This window comes from Akebia trifoliata, chromosome 14 (assembly GCF_017979445.1).
Source record: "Akebia trifoliata isolate Shusen 1 chromosome 14, ASM1797944v1, whole genome shotgun sequence".
Lineage (NCBI taxonomy): Eukaryota > Viridiplantae > Streptophyta > Magnoliopsida > Ranunculales > Lardizabalaceae > Akebia > Akebia trifoliata.
Genome location: NC_141388.1, coordinates 25843060 through 25851676, shown reverse-complemented (window position 1 = coordinate 25851676; position 8617 = coordinate 25843060). Strand labels below are relative to the sequence as shown.

General features: G+C 36.5%; 1 pseudogene across 1 annotated transcript; it reads right to left on the bottom strand.

The window, feature by feature from the left end:
• Window positions 1-6547: 6547 nt before the first annotated feature.
• Window positions 6548-8356, bottom strand: LOC147386620 (protein CORTICAL MICROTUBULE DISORDERING 3 pseudogene; annotated as a pseudogene). The gene is made up of 3 exons (XR_015172335.1): window positions 8114-8356; window positions 7289-7380; window positions 6548-7181 (listed from the first exon to the last, which is right to left on the bottom strand). The product of XR_015172335.1 is annotated as a protein CORTICAL MICROTUBULE DISORDERING 3 pseudogene (transcript).
• Between the last annotated feature and the right edge of the window lie 261 nt (window positions 8357-8617).

Sequence of the window (8617 nt, the reverse complement as noted above, 5' to 3'; positions counted from 1 at the left end):
TGTCAATTTGGTCTCTTCAAACCGAACCAAGTTGCAACCCTAGTCTAACCATGTTGACAGAATTTTTAGAAAACTTCTCTGATCACATTGAGAGAGATCTCTACTTATTCTATGTTCTGTGATTGTTGAAGCATGCACAAAACATATTACAAAGTTGTTTTCTACCTCTCTTCATCAACTTTAATGCATTCCACTTTTTTGATCTAGAGTGCACTTGAGAGTTTGATAATCTTTATTGCAATGCTTGTTAAAGATATTAGATCGAGTAGAACCTAGGGAGGGAAATCATAAGCACTTGAAGTAGCAATAATAGGGTGATATTTCCTTCAGTACTACGTACACAACACATACCTTGAGGGCATCGGCATCGTTTACAAACCAATAACTGGATTCTTCACTTTATTTAAGATAGTGTATCCCAGATCTTAGATTTGGATTGTGCATTCTCGTTTACCCAATCAATAAGGTCTTCTACAAATATTGGTTAAATGTTTAAAAACTATTTTTTAAGATTCAAGGGATCCATTAACTCTAAATTGATTTATAAAAATTATGAAATCAAATGATTGGGAAAAAACATGCATCTCAAGGATACATAAAAATTTTCTAATTTCTAGGATACATCCGGACTATTGACTTGACATTTTAAAGGTCAACATTTTTTTTATTTTTTAGAGTGGTTCCAAACCCATTTTCATATAGAGTCAGTCTGCGGTCACTCATGAAGAATGATTTGTGAGAAAACAAATGATCTCAATCGTGTAAACATTAAATATATAATTAGTTGACTCTCTAAGTCTATTTAACTTCACCTCTTGACCATAACCCGTTTCATTCTTAGAAAAAATAAAAATAAAAGAAAAAAGTTTTGAATTACTTAAACTATGATCTTTTGACCATAGTTAAATATGTCTAAATAAATCGTAAAATAAATAAATAAAAATAATAATAATGTTTAAAAGTACAAGTATGGTTTCAAAACTCGTTTAAAACTAAGACGTATCACCCTAGTTGTCTCGGTATCAAGTATGGACGAGATATACGAACAAGGTTTTTTTGTTTTGTGGAATCTCACAAAACGAACAATAGATCTTTCAACCAAGTGAACCAAAGAAATCAAAGAAAAAAGGGTTTGGGTCCAGATGGGGTGTAAAACTTCATCTTCTTCGTCAAATTTTTTAAATGACGAAACGAGATATTGTCAAAATCAACTTAATATCAAGCATGGATGAGATGAGACGCGAAACCGAGTTTTAAAACCATGAGTAGAAGTGTTATATTTGTTTAGGAAATGAAAAACATGGGAACTTTGAACAAAAAATTATAAAACAATATCTTAACATCTATTGATTTAAGATAAAATTCAAATGGTTAAATATATAAAATAATGATAGTGGCAGAATGAATAATAAAAGAATTGAGATATGTTTTCATTAACATTATGTAGTGCATATACATAAAGATATAATGTATATGGCAAGTTAAGTTTAAGGCTTGGAAGTCGTGATCCCCATTTTCTGGGATTTAAATTACACTAATTTAGGAAGGTAAATAAAGAATGGAAGATGTAAATATACAACTAATACAATATATTTCTTAATACTCCCCCTCAAATTGGAGAGTGGATATCATGAAGTCCCAACTTGTTGCACAAACTCACAAACTGATCCTTTCCTAAGGCATTTGTAAATACATCAGCCAACTGCGAGTGTGAAAAAACAAAAGAAGGGTCAATCATTTCGGCTTGCACTTTTTCTCATACTATATGACAATCTATTTCAATTTGTTTTGTACGCTCATGAAAGACAGGATTCGTCGCAATGTGTAAAGCTGCCTGATTGTCGCAGAACAATGGTGTAGAAGTTGTCTGAAGGACCTTTAAGTCATATAGTATATAGCGTGACCAAGTTAGCTCCAAACATGTGTTAGCCATGGCTCGATATTCAGCCTCAGCTAATGATCTAGAGATGTTGGCTTGATTCTTAAATTTTCATGATATGAGAAAATTTCCAAGGAAAATGCAATACCCTGTAACTGATCTTCTTGTGATGCGACAACCTTTCCAATCTGAATCACAAAATGCTTTCAAAGCTAAACTGTTATTGGAAGGAAGTAATAATCCTTGACCAGGGGTACCTTTGATGTATTTGAAGATTCAAATGGCAGCGTCCCAATGAGGTATCCTAGGCTTTTGCATGAACTGGCTCAATGTGAACTGAATAGACTATGTCAAGTCTTGTCACTATTAGATAAACCAATCTGCCAACTAATATTTTGTACTTTGTTGGATCATTTAGCAATGCTCCATCATTAGGAATGAGTTTCAAATTTTGCTCCATTGGAAAATTGTTGGGACATGCGCCTAGGAGTCCTGAATCTTGTAGAATGTCCAATGCCTACTTTCTTTGTGACATAAAATACCTTTTTTGGAATGGAAAAATTCAATACCAAGAAAGTACTTCAAGTTTCCAAGATCTTTGATACGGAAGCGTTTAAGAAGGAATCTTTTGAGGCATTCCATTTCATGTAGATCATTTGTTGTAAGGAGTATGTCATCAACATATATGAGAATTGTTGTAAAAGAAGTATCTTGAGCCTTGGTGAAAAGTGAATAATCAACCTTTGATTGTTGATAGTCGGCCTTTCGAATAGTGTCTGAAAATGTGGAAAACCAATTTCTTGATGCTTGTTTAAGTCCATAAAGAGACTTGTTGAGCCGACATATAGTGTTCTCCCCCTGTCGGCGAAGACCAGGTGGAGGTTCCATGTAGACAACTTCATGTAAATCGCCATGGAGGAAGGCATTTTGAACGTCCAATTGGTGGATGTACCAATGGCGAGCAGCAGCGACAGTAAGAAGACATCAAAGTGTTGTAAGCTTGGCTGTTGAAGAAAATGTTTCTTCATAGTCAACACCCTCAACTTGATTGTATCCCTTAGCAAGGAGACGAGTCTTGTAGCGCTCAATGGTGCCATCAGATTTGTATTTGATTTTGTAGACCCATTTACAATCTATCGGTTTTAAGCCAATGGGAAGAGGGACTAAGCTCCATGTGTTGTTGAGTTGTAATGCTTCTAATTCTGTATTCATAGTTTGTCGCCAACGTGGATCAAGGACAACCTAAGCATAAGTTTTGGGCTCGGTATGATTTGTGATGGTAACTAGAAAAGTGGAATGGGAATATTAAAACGTGAGTAAGAAAGAAAATGGGAGAGTGGATATCGAGTACCAGTTATAGAACTCGGTGCAAAGGTAGACTGATTAGTTAGAAATGACAGTAGGAAGTCTCTATGCCATACCAGAGGTCGCTTAGGCCGTGTTGACTATCTCGGAGGTGGAATGGAAGTAGTGGTGGATTCAAAAGGAATGTTTGACGGGTCTAATAGTGGTGGTGTAGTTTCGACTTCTGGTGTGAGCGTAGAAGACTAAGTAGTGCTGCAGAGAAAAACGGGTGTGGTTTGCATATGTGTGGGAGATATGGGTTCATGTGTATTAGTTGTTTCTGTATGCTCAGGTTGGTGAGAATGGGTGCTAGAAGGGAATGGTGACATGATAAACTGTGTTTCTGTGGTTTTGGAGAGGAAATTGGGCACTACAAAATCAGAATTTGATGGGCTTGAGATGGATGAAAATGGAAAAATGGTTTTATGGAACTTGACAGCATGACTGACAAAAAATTTCTCAGTTTCCATGTCATATAGTTTGTATCCTTTTACCCAGTCAGATATCCAACAAAGATGCAACGTTTGGCACGGGATTCGAATTTATGAATTGGGTGTACAACAGTTGCATAGCATAGACAACCAAAAACCTTTAGGTGATCAAGTAATAGTGGACAATTGTATAGCAATTGAAAAGGTGTTTTGTTTGAAAGCAATGGTGATGGTAACCGGTTAATGAGATGAGTAACAATTAAAACACTCACCCCAGAAATGCAAAGGTAAATGGGATTGAATAAGTAGTGCTCGTGCTATAGTGAGAATGTGACGATGCTTCCTTTCCACAACTCCATTTTGTTGTGGAGTGTAAACACAAGTGCGTTGATTTTCAATTGCATGAAACCTAAAATAGTTTCTCATAGACAAGAATTCAGAACCGTTGTCTACTCTGACTGCCTTGACATAGGCATGAAATTGAGTATGAGCAAAATCAATAAAAGATTTTAAAATGTTTTGAGTTTCAGACTTGTGTTGCATAAGGAATATCTATGTGTATCTTGTAAAGTCATCTAAAATGGTAAGGAAAAAATCGTGCCCCTGAGTGTTTGGGAACTTTGTGAGGACCCAAGATATCACAATGTAATAAATCAAATGGGGCATAAGTTGATATGGAACTTAATGGAAATAGGAGTCATGTTTGTTTTGCCATGGGACAAACAATACAATTATTGTCATAAGAAATATTGTTTGAAGATAATAATGAAGAAGCTAATTTAAGGCGAAATGGTGATGGAAGTCCAAGACGCATATGCCATAGATTGGAAGGGTGTGAAGCTTGATGGCAGATTGGTGTCCTTTGCAACGGAGGCATGTAATAGAGACCACCATGTTGTTTACTCGAGCCAATCATCTTCCCCATAATCAAGTCCTGTAGAACACAAAAAGTGGGAAAAAAATGGCACACCAATTCAAGGTAGTGGTAATTTTGCTCACAGCAATTAGATTTAAGTGAAAACTAGGAACACACAGAACATCATCTAAGGTGATATTAGAATTAAAAGATACAATGCCAATTGAAGTGATTGAGGCTATAAAGCCGGTTGGTAAGTTAACAATAGGTATTGATGATGATTGTGTTTTGGTAAAAAGTGTGGAATCAGAGGTGATATGATTGGTGGCTCCACCATCCAAAATCCAAGGTTTAGTGAATACAAAATTAATCGAAGCATCGGAAAAAGGAGACAAAGCTGTTGCATTTGCATAAGTGTTTTTATTACTAGCACTTAGGTTTGGACTCATCATTGATAAGGCAAGGGAAAGCTGTTGAAGTTGCTCTGTGGAAAATCCGTGCAAGGCATTGACTGGTCGAGAATTTTGCTTGTTTTGCTAATGTCCTGTGGATAAACTCCATGTGTAGATTGAGGGGAATCTGTTGCATTAGCAATAGGGAAAGAATTCTGTTGAAATCCACGTTGTCGTTGTTGTGGTTGACCTTGTCGATTGCTTGTGATGTTGGGTGTCCATGTGTCATTTTTGTATCTACATCTATCCTTAGTATGTCCTCTTCTATCACAGTGTTTGCAATAAAAATTACAGTGTTCATATTACTTCCCCTTTGACTTATTTGAGTAGTTTTTCGAATGATTTTGAATTGCAGTAGCGATGGAGAAGTTTTCAGTTGTCTCTAATGTCACTTGCCATTGCATTTCATCTTGATTGACAAGAAAATAAGCCTGATGAACATTAGGCAATGGAGTAATCATAAGGATGTTGCTACGAACAACATTGTAAGTGTCATTGAGACCCATGAGGAATTGCATTGTCCAATCTTCTTCTCTTTGTTCGATGTGCACCTTCATCTAGTTACAAGCAGAGATAGGTCGATATGTGTCTAATTCGTCACAAAGACTCTTGAGTTTTGTGAAATAAGCTGAGACTGTCATCGTGCCTTGTGAAAGAGTGGCCGGTGATTTTTGAATCTGATAAATAGCTGCTGCATTTTTCTATGAGAATTGGTCTTTGAAATCTTCCCACTTGATGAGCCGTTTTGGCATGAACAACTCCTTTGGCTAAATCAGGTTCCACCGAGTGGGTGAGCCATGATAGAATCAAGTTGTTGCATTGATGCCAAAGAGCATATTCTATTGGATGCTCTATATTCAATAGATCCATCAATGAAACCAATTTTGTTCTCGGTTGTAAGGGTTTGAATCATGGATTTACTCCATGATGGATAATTGGCGCCATTCAGTTTCGTTGGAACGAGCATAGGACTAGATTGATCCGAATGATGGACGAAATATGGACTAAATGAATCCATGGATGAAGTGACGTTACTGGTGTTTGGATGTTTGGAAAGTGATTTTTCTATTGATGTTTGATTTGTATTTGTCATGGTGTTTTATTGGTTGTTAAGGCTTTTGAAGGGATCAGCAATTAGGCACCAGGATGGGGTTCTGATACCATATAAAATAATAATAGTGGCAGAATGAATAATAGAGGAATTGAGATATATTTTCATTAACATTGTGTAATATACATAAAGATATAATGTATATGGCAAGCTAAGTCTAAGGCTTGGAAGCCATGATCCCCTTTTTCTAGGATTTGAATTACACTAATTTTGGAAGGTAACTAAAGAATGGAAGATATATAAATATACAACTAATACAATATATTTCCTAATAAAATGGATCTCAAAATCTTGAATTTTTTTGCCAAATATCTTCTAATGAATTGGCTGAATTATAATACCGGACTGATAATGAAAAACTTCATCCAAAATTACCAAAAGAAATCATCAAATATAATATTATGTTTCGACGAAAATTACATAAGGGTTCACTAACCAAAAAAAATTTAAACAGGAGGAATCAATGCGGTAGAATTAATTATCAAAAGCCGTACCCAAATGATGAATAACAAAACCATAAATTTTCCTTTTCAGTCTTTCAATTTTCTCGGTCGAAGGACCCTCCACTTTTCCCACCACATCATCTAACCAATCATTAACTTGCTTTAATTGCGATAGAACTGCCGCAATCGGGCCATTCTCCCCGGTAGCATCATTTGATTTTTCCTCCAAGACCCTAAAACCAGCATCCAAGACCTCCTCAACAAATCGCAAAAACCATGCTTGCATCTCCAACTTCAAACTTCTTGCCAACTCCAACGTGTCTTTGACACCAGAACCCCTTGACCATGTGTCAATGACACCATTAGAGACGGATGACTGAACACTATTAGAGTGGTTCTTGGCAGGTCTTATCATGTCAACGGAATCAATTGTAGGCATTTTAGGAAGGCTTCCTGTTCCATTACACAGGAGAGAGACAATTCCAAGATCAGTAGCCAATGCGGCTTCAACCCAAAGAGAAATTGATTTTGACCACTCAGTTCGGACAACAGCAGACTCAGCAACTGCCGTTGATTTATTTATAAGGTCATAAATTGATAGGAATCGGTCAATGGCAGTTAAAGGATTTCCAGCTTTGGATGATGAGCATAGATCCGAAAACATGCTGAAAGAACATAAATAAAAAATTGTTAGTCTAAAACAGTGAAAATGGATGTAAAATGAACAGCTTTTACAATTCATCGGACCAGTCCTTAAACTCAGATGGATTACCTTAAACACCTAACAATAGACTCAGTAGCAGAGGCCTCTTCCAAGGCATCAGCAGCAGCCGAAGAAGCAATATCTCTCCTTTTTAGAGCCTCCTGCATTGAGTTAATAGGTGGAAAAAAAACAGACGCTTCAGATTAAATATCCAGATTCGGGAGGAACAAAAAAACATAGCAACCAAAATACACAAAGCTCCTCAAATGGTGGGAAAAGAAAGCTAGGTGACACAGCAGCTGGTCTGAACATGGATGTGCTGCATAAAATCCTAGTGATCCGAATTTAATGGGTACCCTTGGAGTAGATCCAAATAAAAATATAGGTCGGATATGGATTGATGTCCATAGACCCCAAATTGGATCCAGGTCGAATAAGGGTCCATCCCTATATCCGCCTAGATCCGAATGATATTTTCCTTTGAAAAATATATTTTATATTTTTCAAAACGTATTTTTTCTACTACTGTAATACAACATGAATTCTTATAAAATAAATGAACTATAATAGTAAAATAAAATAATATAGCAATTAGAAAAGAAATATGGCAAAGAAAAATGGTGAACAGCCGAAATTAACCAACCTGAATAAAGTAATTCAGTCAGGTCGGATCCGGATCCAGACTTAATGAAAGCAAAATGGTTCAGATATGATTTTAGCTAATTGGATCCGAGTCAGATTTGAAAAAAAAAATGGATCTGGATATGGATATATTCAGATTCGATCCAAACCCGTCCCATTTTAAGCCCCAATATGCTCATCCAGCAAATTGGTCTCAATGTGGATAGATCACAAATCATTACATACTGGATCCTTAATCTCTACAACACATACCTTCCCAAGTTTTGCAAGATTTGGAGGGACAGCATCAAGCGGGATACTGCCATCTGTCCATTTTCGATCATGAACGATGATTCTACGAGCTGTGTGACCACCAGCTTTCTCAGGCAATATAGAACCCTCTTTCTTACAACAAACCTTTGGTTTCTCATTAGTTGAAGCATCCTCTTGATTGCGCTGTCCAGCATTAGCATCACTCAGACGCCTTGAAATCGCAACCTGTGAGATTGCAAGTAATTGTCAAGAAACACAACTGATCACAAATAAGATTATATATTTGCACTTAGATGAAGCTCCACAGCACCAGTGCAAATATTGACCTAATATTACATATAGAGTGATTCTATTGCCATACCAAATTTGCTAACACCACCCCAATTCATATGTAAAATCACCAAAGAAATAGAACACGTCTTTGGGTGGCATTAGTAAAATTTGGTGTGGCAATAGAAGCTCTCTACTGGAAATTCCATTATTGCTAAAGCCCATGTTTGGTAT